This window comes from Scylla paramamosain, chromosome 8 (genome assembly GCF_035594125.1).
Source record: "Scylla paramamosain isolate STU-SP2022 chromosome 8, ASM3559412v1, whole genome shotgun sequence".
Lineage (NCBI taxonomy): Eukaryota > Metazoa > Arthropoda > Malacostraca > Decapoda > Portunidae > Scylla > Scylla paramamosain.
This window is the reverse complement of record NC_087158.1, coordinates 20977040-20993876: the sequence shown is the minus strand read 5'-3', so window position 1 is coordinate 20993876 and position 16837 is coordinate 20977040. Positions and strand designations below refer to the sequence as shown.

Genomic DNA, 16837 nt, shown 5'->3' with positions numbered 1-16837 from the left:
TCTCCTCCCCAACAGATGGCGGTGTTCACGCGACGGCTGGCACAGAGTTGCGTCTTCCCGGTAGAACTGACAAGTGGAGGCAATAAGTGGCCGGGTAAGGGATGATACGCCTCGCGGTGATGGTGGCTGCCTTCGGTCGTTCTTTACCTAGAATCACGAAAGAAGTTGAAAGATACCAGATAATTGTTTTCCTATAACGAGAGTATCAGAAAAGGCTCACTATTACTTGCGTGGAAGTACAAAAAAAGAGAGTAAAGCTTATAGTAAGGGGGAAATTCGAAGCTGCTGTATTAGGCTTTCACTATTTCTGGTGAATCAGGAAGGGGACGGGAATAACTTTTGTAATAATTACTCATTGCTCACGTGAAAACTTTTTCATGCGAACGGTAAGGATAATAAGTTAAGTTACATAAAAATACATATGAATATCACACACAAACTGTTGAGTCCAAACTAAGAGCCACGTCCCTCACTCAGCCTATGGATTCTCTCCCTCCCTTCATGATTAGAACAAAGGAAGGATTAGGTGACTGGTAGCTCAAATTTCCCGTTTGTCAGCAGTAACGAGTAGGGAGCACCCATCAGGCGCTTAGGTGCCTCACGAAATGTTCACTTCTTAGGAAGCCTTCGTGTGTTTGTGCGATGAAACACTTGGCTTGGAAAATTTATCTCGTGGGATTTCGATTACTTCAACAGTAAGGGGCAGTTTCTTTTGTCTTTCCTTTACTCGTATGTTCTCAAAAACAATCATTCATTTAGCTAATAGAAATAATATCGGAAATATTGATCTAATCGTGAGAATAACAACAACAACAACAACAACAACAACAACAACAGGAGAAGGAAAACCCCCAAGCCGGAGCAAAACAAAGACGGATACGCGGCAAGGAGTAGAGCGAAAGCACATTCAAGCCCGCCTGGCAGATATTAAGGCCAGATTTACTTCTGTGTAACACCTGCTGCTTTATTACTGGTGCGCCTTCCGTCCTCTTTCTGCAAGCGCTCCACCAGCCAGCGCTCTCCACCACCGGGAACCAATTATGTCGTGCTCCGTGAACTACAGCTTTAATTACACTTGTTTTTCGATGATGAAAGTAACGTCCAACTACATTCAAGGAGACTGACTTAACGAATGACTTGGATTTTCATTAATTTTTAAAGGCTATATCAAAACCCTCACCTTACTATGTAGAATGGAATAACGAGTTTTGTTTTTATATCTGTATCTTTTAATTCAACTTGTGTTCTTATTAAAAAGTCCCGCGGCCAATGCTTGAACTGAAGTCACTTATGAGAGGACATGCAGCTTTCCAACACATTAAGGTAAAATAAAAATGCACCAGTAACGTTATTAGAACACACACACACACACACACACACACACACACACTGCCTCTTGGCACAGTAGTTATCGCGCCAGATTCACAATCTGGTGGGTCCGGGTTCGAATCCCGGGTCAGGTCAGAAGTCTTTGGGTGGACTTCTTTGCAGTGTAGCCACTGTTCACCTATAGTAGTGGTTAGGTACTTGGTGTATGTCGGAAGTTGTGACCTACTGCTGGGTAAGAGAAACAAACATTGGAAAGAAAAATACGCACGGGGTGGCCTGATCATCTCGGGCCTAGTTTACTAACTTGACCGGCGCCATCTGTCAGCCACAGAATCAAATTGTAAGATATTTCCTTAGGGTTAAATGTATTCTTAAGATGTAGTATATATGTTAGTATATAAATATGTAACATGTGGATTTTCAGTTGTTAGGCTGCTAGATTAATAAACCTATTATTATTATTATTATTATTATTATTATTATTATTATTATTATTATTATTACTATTATCATTATTATTATCATTATTATTATTATTACACACACATCTCCACCTTTGAAGCTTCAACGTTTTCAGACTGAGTTGAAGATTCTGAACTGAACCCACATCCCTGGGGTCATCCAGTACGGTTACTACAGTTATTTATTCACTCCACGTTTCGAACACAGACACAGATTTACATAAAAGATTGTCGCTTTTCAGAGCCACGGAAAAGCTCTGACTATCTGATACGAAAATAAAGAAAAGTCGGGAAGAAACCTTAAAGGGAAACATTTTACACACCTGTATTACAAGTACAAATACATTTTTATTATTTGTTTACATATCTATCTATCTATCTATCTATCTATCTATCTATCTATCTATCTATCTACCTATCTACCTACAGGACAGAGGCTGTAGCCGAGAGATCAGCAATTTCGGTGACCCGAGTTCCAGTCTTGCCACAAACTAGTAATTTTCCAAGCCATCCCCGAGTGAGAGAAGAATACCCACATGTTTCCCATCAACCGTATCCTTGACCGTGAGTGCATCAGGCAGCTCCAGGAGGAGGCACAAGCTTCTACAAGGGCGTCATTCAAAAAACTTGAGTGGTCCAACGCAGCCCGGGACCGACCATACAAAAATTAAAAAGGCTGCTCATAGAAGTTCCCAAAAAACAGAAAAAATGTTTTTAAGAGTCATAAATCAGGAATATATATATATATATATATAGAGAGAGAGAGAGAGAGAGAGGGAGAGAGAGAGAGAGAGAGAGAGAGAGAGAGAGAGAGAGAGAGAGAGAGAGAGAGAGAGAGAGAGAGAGAGAGAGATTCTGATGAGTTCTTGTGTCATTTTAAATCCATGCACCTAGAAAATAATAAAATAATAAACTAGAAGAAAAACTGTAAACTCCGCCGAAGGTTGCTTGAGGGAGACTGGTAAAGAAGTAAGCAAACTTGAGCATCACCATTCTCCGGGGAAATCTATTTTTACGGCACCATTTAAAGGTATACATTCTGAACGCTGCACGTTCAGACTCAGTTTAATATTGCGTCGTTTTTTTTTTTTTTCTTTTCAAATTTACCTTTGTTGAAAAATGAACGCCGTTTTTAGCTGCATTTCACGCTTTTGAAAGTATTCAGGGGATGTCTGTAAGGAATATTCAAAGGCCATTTTTCCAAAGTATGTAATGTCAGCAACGCGCCTGTAACCACCTGATAGCTAAGAGTATTATCGAGAATGACCAGGAAAAGAGTTCTCACTGATGAGGACGTGGAGGAGCAAGTAAAAACTTTTTCATAGAAACAAAGAACTCTGGACGGGGAAAAAATAAAATAAAATAAAATAAAAATGAGCTTATGAGCAACGCAGGATTGAGTAGAAAAATGAGAGAACCAGATTGACATCGCACCGCGCCTCCAGGGACACGCCCCGGGGGAGTGGAAGATGGGAGGTGCTACGCAACCCCAAGGCCGCGGGGAGGACGCTGCAGAGGAGTAAATGGTGGTGGTATTCTCAATATATTTAGCAGCGGTGTAGGTGTCCGCTATCAGCAGGCAGTGTTGTGTGCCTCGTATTCAAGATATATATATAAATGGATTCTCAAACATAAACCCGCGGATGTCTTTGGTTCGTGGGGTCAAGGGCAGTTTGTCGTGATGAAGGCTGAAGTAGAAGAATTGGAAATGTGTCCATTTAATTCTGCAATTATGTGCCGAGGCCGTCCAGGGAGCAGGAAGTGGCAGCACCTCCCGCACGGGGAACGCAAAGTGACAGAGGAAATCAGTGAGCCTTCGGTATTTTTTGTTTTTGAAAGCTTCATAACACTCATGATATCTTTTTCTTTGCTTTCCTGGGAATGGGAAACCATTGCGCGTGGTGTGTGTGTGTGTGTGTGTGTGTGTGTGTGTGTGTGTGTGTGTGTGTGTGTGCAAAATAAATAAGTGAATAAATAAAATAATAATAATAATAATAATAATAATATTCGGTTTATTTATTTTTGCATCCTTGTAGCTAAAATCCACGTTACATATTAACTTATATACCAATATACATACTACATCTTAAGTATACATTAATCCTGAGGAAGTATCTTACACTTTGATCCTACGGCTGCCACTAGGCGCCGAGCAACGAGCAAGACGAGGCCCAGGAGGATCAGGCCACCCCGTGCATTTTTTTTTTTTTCAGTTGTTAGTTTCTCCTCCCTGGACAGCGGGTCACAGCGCTCGACTTACACCGGGTACCTCATCACTGGTAGGTGTACAGGGGGTACACTACAAAAGAAGCTCGCCCAAAAACTTTTGACCTGGCTCGGGAATCGAACCCGGGAACACCCGATTGTGAATCGGAATGGCGCTATAACCACTGTATAACATTTACGCTTTAATACATCTAATTGCTGCCAGTATATTTAAAGTAAAAGACAAAAACAAAAAATGTCCGAATGCAAGGGGAAAAACTCCATTTACTCGTACAGTGGGGGCTTCCCGCATCACCAACAAGGTTTGAATAATTCAGTGAACAAGGACATTGTGCCCTCGACCTTTGTGCGTGGGGGGAAAAGGTTACCTGTTCAAGACGTCACCTTACGCCGCGGTTATACAAGCAACCTTTCATTCGACAAAGTGTGGTTCCTTCCAGCCACTTTCCTTCACCACATATTCGTCGAGGATGTACTTGCTAAAGGACATGATTGTTCTGCATCCTGCAATATCTACTAATACAGAAATTAGGAATTATTACTCGTCAAGACGGAATTAATAACATGTGTTGATGTTATTTTTATATGGAAAAATTACTAGGCTCTTACCTAAACCATGCTATAATTCCTCATTGCTTACTTGTATACTCTGAGAGCGGAGGGCCCAGCTTCTAACCATCTATAACACACACACACACACACACACACTCTAACCAGCCTTCGCAGAATCTCCGCCGTAAAAACTCGCACACATGCTTTATTCATCACCGTTCGCGCCACCACACCGAACCTAGCCGTGCTTTTACATCCGCTTTTCTGATTCCTTAAGTTCTCGAAATCAGACTCTTGACGCGCTTCACGAGGGTTCGCGTGAGGGTCCATCTTGTCCACTGCTTCGAGACTGAATGACACTTGAAATTCCCTGACGTCCTTATCCTCCTCTTCCTCATCCTCCTCCTCTTCACCATCCAGCGCGTGGCGAGATGGAAAATTTATGATACTGACAAGTGGCAATTGAGATTTTTTTTTATGTTTTATTTTTTTTATTTACCTCTTATTTTGACTTCCGCTAAAGAATGATGAAAAGAAAATCACAGTCAAAGAAGAGAATGGCCTAATTGTCTCATAACTTGACGTTGCCACGCGGCCTTCAACTTGAGCTTATTGCACAGCCCTGGATATTTCTTGCTCTTAATTAAAAGCGCCTGACGATCTAGTTCAGGGAAAGTAAATATAACACACGCAATAAGAACCACCTGTTATTGGAACGGCTTGACTCTCCCCTCACCCTTTGTCTTCCAGCAGCAAAAGTGTCGCCTTGGGAACATCTGAAGTATACGTATGAAACTACTCGTAAGGTAAAAGCTAGCAAGAAAATGCAACGGAGACAATGGACACTTATTTGCTTTTAGTGGCGGTGAGAAGACGGCAGGAGACAGCAAACCCTCGACTTCCCATCACCCTTCAGCCTCAAGATTACGTGTCCAGAGAAGTAACCGAATTGCGGACAAACTTAAGCAGGTAGCGTTCTTCTCTCCCCTCCCTTTCCACTCGGGGGTACGTAAGAAGTTTCCAGACGACAAGGGGAGATAAGTACGGGAAAGAAAACATCTTGCAGGGGGAGGAAGGGAAGAAATATTTTGAAAAGGGGGAAAAGGAAGGGAACTAAGAGTGTTGGTGAGGAGTAGGAGAGTAAGGGACGGAGAAAAAAAAAGATAAGTAGGAGGATAGGGCGAGAAATAGCGAGAAAAGGAGGAAAAGAGAGGCAAAATTAGAAATAAAAAATGGGGATGAAGAGAGAAGAGTCAGAAGAGGCACGGAATGGAGGACAGGCCTCTTCCACCCTCCAACTCTCTCTCTCTCTCTCTCTCTCTCTCTCTCTCTCTCTCTCTCTCTCTCTCTCTCTCTCTCTCTCTCTCTCTCTCTCACTCTCTCTCTCGATAGGAGATTTTTTCTGCGTGTTTCATTTTATTTTTTATTTTTATTTATTTTTATTTTTTTATTTATTTATACCGATCGTTCGTTTCAACCATTTGTAACGGGAAATGCATACATACTCGTATAGTTTTTTTATCAGAAATTCCCTTACTGAACTACTCAGCCACCCCACTAAAACACACACACACACACACACACACACACACACACACACACACACACACACACACACGCACGGGAAGAGGAGGAAAAACAGAGACGTACAAACATGCAACAGGGATTTAGAGCGAAATACTGACAGGATGAAAGATTTAAACACTTCACTAGCTCTGGGCGATGCTTCTCTCCCAGCTTTATACCGTTCCACTCTCCCTCTCCTTCCCTCTCTACCTACATTCTCCCACCTTCTATCCCACGCCTATTAATTCTCTCCCCCTTCCACTAAATCCTCTCCATACCATTTTTCTCCTCAATATTTGCAAAGTTGACGCAAACTCGAAAGTCTTCATAACTTCCTCGGCCTAACTTTTTTACGTCTAGCCGGTACCTGGTAAATTAGTCTGCGACGCATTATGGGAAGCGAAAATAAAGAAGCAAGGGAGGTGAACAAGCATGAAAACTCCATTCTGTGTGACCCCATCTAAATCTCATCACGAGGTCCCGGACTGGGGGGAAGGAAAATATGGAAAAAAATACAAGTTGCTTTGAATACATTTTCTGAGAGGGAAATCACAGTTTGCATTATTTTTCGTGGCGCTTTCAGTTGCGTGGGAAAATGCATGGAAAAAGTGTATCTCTCGAACTCCTAAACTTAAATTCACTGTGAAATATTTACATTTTCTTTCTTTCTTTCTTTCTTTCTTTTTTTTGTGAAACAGAAATATATACATATATTTTTTTCAAAGAGCATTCTTTTCCTCCTTTTACCTTTTCCCCACCATGTACGATAATAAATAAAATTCTTCTTAAAACAAAACTGAACAACGAGGAAATTGATTAAAGAAAGAAACAAACAAACAAAAAAGGAATGTTGATGAGAAAAGTGTACATCAAAACGAACAGGACTAATTAAGATGCGCACGTTATGACACTGACGAAGGTGTAATGATGTGGAGGCTGCTGTGCATTACAGTTGGTGCGGCATTATGAAGGCGACGAAATGGTAGGGATTTTGATCTGGCACTAAGAAGGATGTGGTGTTGCGCTGGTACTACTGAGAAGACGGAATGGTACGCTGGTTGATGCGGCGCTGCTGTGGCGTGTCAGTACTGACACGATGTGTCAGTACACGATGTGGTTGCGGTGCTGCCGCGTGGCGGTACATTAAAATGATTGTGGACGGATGTTTGGCGTGTCAGTACTGACACGATGTGTCAGACACGATGTGGTTGCGGTGCTGCCGCGTGGCGGTACATTAAAATGATTGTGGACGGATGTTTGGAGTACCAGCGAACAATTTGTCTTGCTTTCTCGTATACTCAACGGTGGGTCAAACACTACCATTGTAATTTATTATAATAAGTAGTAAACAGAGCGCCTGCAGCGAACTACTTAAGTATGGAAAAGAAACATTTAGCAATCTTTATGCTGCCGCGGCCACTTGTTAACAGAACTGGGGCGTGGGAGACAGTTAAAGCGGCAACGGCACAAAGAATAACGAGCAGCAGTCTTTCCGTCAGGCTTGATGCAATGCAAGACTTACGTGGACCGCAGAAGGAGCCGCTGTGCCGGGAGAGCAAGACTTTTCACCGCAAACGAGCACGGCTGCACACCACTCGCCTCCAAGATGTCAGGTGGCTGGTGGAGTTTTTCTTACATACTTCCTCTTTGTGCCGTGAGTTCATTGTATGAGAACGATAGTGAACAACAAATTATGTTTCCTCCTACTTACTGCGAGCTGGTGCGCGGCAGACACATAGTGAATGGCGCTCTGGCTCCTCGGTTCTTGTGTTCTGGTTACTATTCAGTGTCTGTGTTAGATACCTGCAATTTGGCTTGATTCTTGGTTTCCCGTGGTCTGTCAAAGAAAGACATACATGTTAAAGCTATTATCCCTCTATCGCGAGCCTTTCCTTTAGCCTCTTATAAGCCTCTTCCCCTCTCCGGCATCAGCTTCCTATTCATACGGAAGATTTCCAATAGAGGATAACTGAGAAAGAACCCTCGGTGAATTATTTACAAATGCAGGGGAAGTTGTAAAGACATACGGCAAAGCAGTAGGATGTAATAGATAGCTGGGCACCAAAACATAGTCTTTAGCTAGGTTAGTAATCGGGGTGGGACTGAGAGTAACAGGTTCAAGTATCAAGTATAATAATTATATAATGAAAAAAGAAAAAAAAAAAAGGTAGGTACTGGTTCTCAAATAGAGTACCAGATGACTGGAAACATTTAGCAATCTTTATGCTGCCGCGGCCACTTGTTAGGAGAACCGGGGCGTGGGAGACAGTTAAAGCGGCAGCGGCACAAAGAATAACGAGCAACTTTGTTGTTAGTGCCGGATCACAGATGATCAATTAATAGATAGAGATGACGAGTGGATATAGATCGGTATTCTTATGCTTCATACAGGGATTGCCACATGCAAACTATTGGCTTCTTGCAGTTTCCCTTACGTTCCTATGTAGCGTTACATGTACAAAAAACCCAAATTAATATGTCCTACATCAATTGTGAATTAAATGAATCATGATTATAATTATATAAGCATATGTTCACTCGCTTCTTCTGCCGAGGCTCAAGAGTCAGGGGTCCAAACCATTCAGTCTTGTTTGTTCCTTCTTCCACATCCCTGCACGGGACCAAAGTACTCACTGTCAAATGATCATCTGTTAGCTGTCGCCCGATCATTACCATCAGCAGCAATGACTAGTTTCTTTATACTGTACTATTATTAATAATGATAATAAAAACAGGAAATGATATATTATTTCCCCCTAGCTGGACACCATTCCTAAAACAACAGGTTCCATGGTCTATGCAGTCGTAAATTTCACAAGTAATAAACAATGTAACACAAACTCACCTTTTGCCGGCCCACATTACATAACAGCATGCAATAAAGGTTAACGTTTGTCGTATACACATAGGACGTAGTAAGAACGTACCTTATTATTTTTTTTTCTCATAGAATTTAATAGGTGGAAAATGTGGATGTGGATGTGTTGCTGCCCACTGTCTGCTTAAGCAAGTCAATTTTCCATCATCACCACCACCACCACCACCACCACCACCACCACCACCAACAACAACAACAACAACAACAACAACATATTCATTCCTCGTGCTCTTTCCTTGAAAATTATGTGCTCTTCCTTGTAAAACTCAAGTAATTACCAACGATCTTTCCACCGCAGAATATGACAATTTTATAAACCTAACTCGAGGAAAGCCTGCCACTAACATATATATAAATCACAAGTAATATAGAGTCTTTAATAATTCCGGTACTCATACATCATCCAGGATCTAAATAAGTAAATAAGGCTTAGCTCAATCTTGGCAACACTCGGCCCTCTGCGTCGGTCTTTATTATAGCCGTGCATCATAATCATCGTCCACACCACCTTTCGATCCATATACGAGTATCTCGTGGAGTTACCGTTTTCCCTCATTTTTCTCCGTCCTCCTTATATCATCTTGCCATTCCTTACTGCAGATACGCTTAGTAGGTCATCTTTTTCCTGCCCTCATCATCATCTAAAGCTGCGGCCAAAGGAGCAGCGATTAGCGGCACTAAAGGTGAAGGGGCACGCCACATTGAAGCATCGATCATCACCCTATTCCTAGAGTGTCTCATCTTGGCGCTCCTTACTCACTCAGTCGTCCGCCCGCTCGCTTGTCTCAGTCCACGTTCTCTCTCTCTCTCTCTCTCTCTCTCTCTCTCTCTCTCTCTCTCTCTCTCTCTCTCTCTCTCTTCTTTTTTTTCTGTCCATATAAGTGCATGGTGGAGCTTATTTGTTGTTGTTGTTTTCTTCGTTTGTTTGCTTGTTTGTTTGTTTCTTGTTTTTGTTGATTTTTTTTTGGGGGGGATGTTGTTCCTGTTGTGTTTTTGACTGTTTAATTTTTGCTTTCGTTTAGTTTTGTTATTGTTATTGTTGTAGTATTTTTGTTGTTCCTGTTGTGTTTTGGTTGCTGTTGTTTAATTTTTATTTTCGTTTGCTACTGCTGCTGCTGCTGCTGTTGCTGTTCTTGTTGCATGCATGTAAAACTGCTGCAAGAAGGCGCTTTGGAAACTTATTGTCTATGTTCATTCCGTCATATTTACCTTCAAGTGACGCTCGTTCCAGCTGCGTTCCCTTGAGAAGCATTGAGTGTTGCCTGGGTGCCTCTGTGCAAGGGCTCTCTTTTGTCCCCGAATAGAAATGTCTCCTGTCAGCTTTTCCGTCCAATAAAAAAAAAAAGAGAAAGAAAAGAGAAACACTGGGTTTGGCTTCACCTCCCCTTGTATGACGCCCTTCCCTGGTTTAGCGTCCGGTGGTGGCAAGACAAGGAGGATCGGGACTGGAAAACAGAAAAATATTATACGCCTTCTCCTGTCACGCCTATGACATTACTGGACCGTGCACTTTTTTTTTTCTTTCGGTCTTAAAATAACTTCAAAGTTTCCTTGTTATTGTGGTAATGATTCTCGTCCTTGTGGTTGTGGTGGTGGTGGTGGTGGAAAATAGTGTTCGTGCTCATGGTCACCAATGTGGCTGAAAATTGGAAGAAAATTTTGGCGAGTGGGCAATGAAACAATAATGAATGAACGCGAAACACTTAAAAGACACGAAAGTCCTGCGATACTAGCCAAAGTTGAGAAGAACAATTGGGGAAAATGAAAATGGTAAACACTGAGGAAGAAAGGTAACAGGCGCACTGCAGAGGAGGCGGCGGCGAGGCGGTGTGTGTGTGTGTGTGTGTGTGTGTGTGTGTGTGTGTGTGTGTGTGTGTGTGTGTGTGTGTGTGTGTGTGTGTGTGTGTGTGTGTGTGTGTGTGTGTGTGTGTGTGTGTGTGTGAGAGAGAGAGAGAGAGAGAGAGAGAGAGAGAGAGAGAGAGAGAGAGAGAGAGAGAGAGAGAGAGAGAGAGAGAGAGAGAGAGAGAGAGAGAGAGAGAGAGAGAGAGAGAGAGAGAGAAAATTCCGTGTTTCCACTTTCTACTGAGCCGTTTCATCAGAGGATTATCAATACACTTCCGAAACTAAATTTGCCAACCCGATTGGAACCTTTTCAGGCCAACTTCTTGGAAAGCTGGTGTTTTTTTTTATTTTTCCTTTATACATGTAGTTTCTGTAGCCTTCGACCCGCTTCCTTTACGTTTAAGAAAAGTATATATATATATATATATATATATATATATATATATATATATATATATATATATATATATATATATATATATATATATATATATATATATATATATATATATATATATATATATATATATATATATATATATATATATATATATATATATATATATATATATATATATATATATATATATATATATATATATATATATATATATATATATATATATATATATATATATATATGTATATATATATATATATATATATATATATATATATATATATATATATATATATATATATATATATATATATATATATATATATATATATATATATATATATATATATATATATATATATATATATATATATATATATATATATATATATATATATATATATATATATATATTCGGAAGTATCGGAGATGTGTTTCCAGTGCTTTTCGGTTTTCCTTCACGATGGCGGGAAGTGGCACCCCAGTTCTTTCCCTTCACCCAAAAGGTTTTCGGTAAAACAGAAAAAAACTCCTCTCGTTTCAGACTTTGTCTTCTTCCCTCCTTCCATTTTTGCACACTCCCCTAACTTTGGGCGAGTCTGTGGAGGCTGTGGGAATTAAGCCAAGTTTTAAAGTGAGCCTCGGGAGTGTTGAAGACCCAGGTCACTCCAGCACGCTGCACCGCTTCGCAAGGGCATGTCATCCTCTCTACTGAATAAAGCACAAGGCAAGTGTGAATGCGTACATGAAAAATACACGTAATGGATGCAAAGGAAATGCACAGGACAAGGGAAAAATACGAAAAGGAATCTCGTAATGCAGCAAAATTAATCGAGACCGAGTGGCACATGTAGCACCGCGGCATTCCATCCCCGATGCATGAAAACCTAAGAATCATGACCCTGGACCAGGATCGTTTGCCTTTAAAATAGGACCGTGCGGTGTGTCTCATAAGCAAGAGGCGAGCGGTTCATTACGAGGCTCTAGGGTGGCATGAACAACATTACATGCAATTACCGCTCCACCGTAGGTAATGCGCAGGCGTCGAGGGTGTAAAGTCGTGCACACAGGAAGGAATATAAGACACCACCCGAGAAACTAATACGGCGGACTGGCATTCGTTGGTGGATAGTGGGGAGAGGCGTCACGGGGAAGGGGAAATGTAATGAAAACAAGTAGGTACTTAGTGGAAGCGGAATGGACGGGAGCGTGGAAGGCAGGAGGCAATGAAAGGACAGGTATAGAAACTGATGTATGTATTAGAAGCAATGAGTGTGAATGGAGAAGGGTCTGCGGGAAGGGTTAGGTGCGGGGGAGGCGTTGGTGGAGTTTGGCTTGGTGACCCGTGTTGTGGAGTTGTGGACCGAGTTTCGTTCGGTGATGGAAATGAGTAAGATGTAAATAGAGTTCTGCTTGGTGATGTGTGCAGCTTGGGTAATCAAGAGGAGGTGGAGGTGGGGACTGGGGATGGGGATGGCAGCTTGTTGACATTAATTCCACGGTCGCTAATTAACCAACAAACTGCCATGACGTCATCCATCTCTGTAAAGTGAGACTGTTATCCTCGTCCCTCATTCAGTCCCAGCCTTGATTGTGTTGCAGCGTGAAGAAATTTAATTTATATTCCATTTAGATCCTAATTCCATTAATTATATTCCCATCAGGGTAAAATGATCAATATTTACCACGTACTCTTCCTCACTGATAGCACCTTTTCAGAAGAGAAGAATAGCAACAATAAAAAAACAACAACAACAGTTAGGACGACAAGAACAACGACGACGACAACAACTTACTGCTAGCCAGCGTTCACGCGCATCTCGCGATCTGCACAATTCTGCTACACAAGGTTACTCCATCACTGTCATCAACATTCGCGGCTGAACTGTGCATAATGACAACCAGACTTGATCACTGGAGATATTCATGCCATTGCAACCCACGTGGCCTTGCAATACTTGAACTAGATCATGTCTTGCATTGTGAATCTCTTATCTTGTAATCAATACAAATCATCATCATTATCATCATTAACAACAGTCTATAATTCCATTGCATGACAAAGGTCTCTCCCCAACGTTCTCCAACATCTGCCGACTGTCAATCTATCGCAGGTCACTCCAACAAAACTTCTGAGCTCATCTATCTGTTGAGCCGTCTGCCCTGCTTTCTTGCATAATTCAGTGGCTGTCTTCCCGCTCTTTGAATAATGTCTATCTATTATCTGTTCGATTCATGACTTTATTTTACTTATTTATTTTTGTGTGATGTAATTTCCACAGTTTACAGGAAATGACACGTGTAGGCCTGACGAATTATTGCAGGTTACTTTATTTCCTTATCCTTCCTAATCCAGTATCTCTTTGTCTGATTCCCTTGGGCGCTCGAGGTTTCCGTCTCACTGCTCCCGTACCGCTCACGTCTCTGCAACATAATCTCAATTGTTCCCCGTTCCCGCAACACTCAAAAAAATCCTCCAGTTATCTAGCATGCCCTCTAGGCTTTCCTTTTCCCTTCTCGCAATTACCGTCCTCTGTATTCTTAAGACTATCACATTATTCGCATACCAAGACTTCCCTTCCCCCTCGAGACGATGAGGCACGCCGTAACAGGCTTTCATCTACCGATAATGTCGGGACGGGACAAATTCCGGTCTGACGCGCCCAAGCCTCCCTTTATCCGCTCTCATTAAGCATGGTCTGGCAGCCTCCCCCTCCGGCACCTTCCCGCTAGTCATGTAGAAAAGCCAGTTTAGACGCGAGGCTGCAGACGCCCACTGTAGAGGTTCATCATTCCAGTTTCTTTAGGTATGTCAGGAATTAAACTCGCTTTCAGGGCCACTGCGTTGCTGTGTCTCCCAAGCTGCTACACAGTTTCCTCCCTGCGCTATCCCAGCAGCATTGTTTTTTTTTTTTTTTCTCTCTCTCTCTCTCTATTAATTTAGCTGGAGACACTGAAATCTATTATATGGAAATACAAGAAAAAAAGTCATATTTAAGTAGGTACTTTCTTCTTCCATAATAATAATAATAATAATAATAATAATAATTATTATTATTATTATTATTATTATTATTATTATTATTATTATTAATAATAATAATAATAATAATAATAATAATAATAATAATAATAATAATAATAATAATAATAATAATAATATCATCACTACTAGTGCTGCTACTGTTACTACGACCACCACCACAACACCAGTCGTGCAGCTAACACCTACAACAGCAGCACCACCATGACCACCACCACACACTGCAGCCTCTTCCACTGCAGATTCTGAGGCAGCCCGCGAATAATTTCCACCCACTTTTGTAGCCGAGTATCAAAAAGCCCGGAGCGACGCAAACATTTGATCCTCTTCCACCCGAGCGACGAACTTCAGCAAACTCTTCCAGAATATCCTCTTACCAATGCAAACTTCAAGACGACGGCGAAAGATGTCATCCACTCTCTCCCTCCACCTCGTCTTCTTTCTTCAGCCTCCTCCCGCACCGCTAGGCTCAGCGTGGAGGAACAGAGGGGGCGGGGGTGGGGGGTGGGAGAGAAGAGCTGAAAGGCTTGAGGCAGGAAATGGAGCGAGGCACAGGATGGAGGGAGCCTCCTCTAGTTTCCTCAGCACCGCCACATAATTTTCCTCTCAGAGAGGAGTCAATAATAGCGTAAATAATAGGTCGTGTGTTGTATTATGTGACTTACATTATCTACGTAAACGAACACTATGCCTTTACATTTTATGGACGAAGAATAAAGTAAAAAGAAAAGTATCCATGAGGAAGAAGACTTTGGTGTAATGAAAGACCTTAATATATATATATATATATATATATATATATATATATATATATATATATATATATATATATATATATATATATATATATATATATATATATATATATATATATATATATATATATATATATATATATATATATATATATATATATATATATATATATATATATATATATATATATATATATATATATATATATATATAATTGATACTTATTTCTCTTTTTGCTTCTTCCCCTCCACCTCCTTCATCTTTGATAGGTCACATATATATATATATATATATATATATATATAAATATATATATATATATATATATATATATATATATATATATATATATATATATATATATATATATATATATATATATATATATATATATATATATATATATATATATATAATTGATACTTATTTCTCTTTTTGCTTCTTCCCCTCCACCTCCTTCATCTTTGATAGGTCACATGGGAGACCACTGCATCATTTAGCTGAATGGAGAGAGAGAGAGAGAGAGAGAGAGAGAGAGAGAGAGAGAGAGAGAGAGAGAGAGAGAGAGAGAGAGAGAGAAGGGAGTGGTTGAGGGGAGAGACTCTAGGAGTAGCAGCACGCACGTGTGCACCTGCTTTTTCCTCTTGGAACGCATCGCCGGGACCCCGAGCTGCAGTACGTGCATGAGGCTGAAGTGCAGGAGTGGCGGGAAGGCGGGGGGAAGAGAGATGAATGTGGAGGACACGAGTAGAGGAGAATGGATGGGCAGTGAAGGAGAGGGGAGAAATGAAGGAAGAGGAAACGAGGAGAGGAGAACGAGGGAAAGGGAAAGTTAGTGAAAGGAGAGGAAAGGAAGCGTGCGGAGATGAGAGGGAAATGAAAGGAGAGAGGGGATGAGAGGATGAAAGGAGAGCACACACCAAAGTAAATGAGGACGAGGGAGATATAAGAAGATAAAAGGATATGAGAAAACTTAATTGCGGAGACCCGTGATGATAATGAAAGAGGAAGGTGTGCGTCCAGGGGGTCCGGCAATAAAAAGTGAACGAGAAGTCTTAGACGAGGAGGATCAAGGCTAGAAAAAAAAAATAAAATAAAAAAAATAAGAGAATTGGGAGGATCTCTTAAGAGCATTAGATTATATAAAGACTGATACTTTATTTTTAATTGATGAAAATATATCGTCAGACGGAAGCAAATGTTTATCCAAATGCCATCGCCATTAGTAAGGCATTAACAATATTAACAACCACTTACGAGCTATCTGTCATTAAGGCTTTTAACGGCGGTGTCATTAATAATCTCATAATCAATACCATCATCAACACCACCACCATTTCTACAGCCATCACCACTACCACAATTTACCCTTAGGCACACATCCACTACCACCACCCTACCAATACACTACACTCACTCCTGATACCGTCTATTCCTTCAACACACTCCACTACCACCATTCATACCATTCTTACTTAAACAATCCCTCTCGTCTGCTATCACTACCACCACAACCAGTACCACAATCACCACCACCACACAGTAATTACATAAGCATCCCATACCATAACCACCACACACGTGCTCTCTGGCTCCAATCGCCTAGGGGCGGGTCACAGCCAGGGTGGAGACGTCAACAAGAAGACCCTCGGAGGAAACAACAGGTCTTCTCCATTAGATTCTATTGTCCCTTCCCTCGTGTAGGTGACGGGAGACTCCGAGGACAGAGACGGAAGAAGTGTCAACATCACCTTTCCTTACATTCACAGAAAAAAAAAAAATAC

At 41.1% G+C, this 16837-nt stretch overlaps 1 protein-coding gene across 4 annotated transcripts in view; it reads right to left on the bottom strand.

Moving 5' to 3' along the window:
- Positions 1-16191: 16191 nt before the first annotated feature.
- Positions 16192-16837, bottom strand: part of LOC135102938 (N-acetylated-alpha-linked acidic dipeptidase 2-like) — a 155006-nt gene continuing 154360 nt past the window's right edge. For all 4 annotated transcript variants that reach the window (XM_064008644.1, XM_064008647.1, XM_064008646.1 and 1 more), the window contains one exon: positions 16192-16837. This exon is cut by the window's right edge and continues 683 nt beyond it. The gene's annotated coding sequence lies outside the window, so the exon portion shown is untranslated.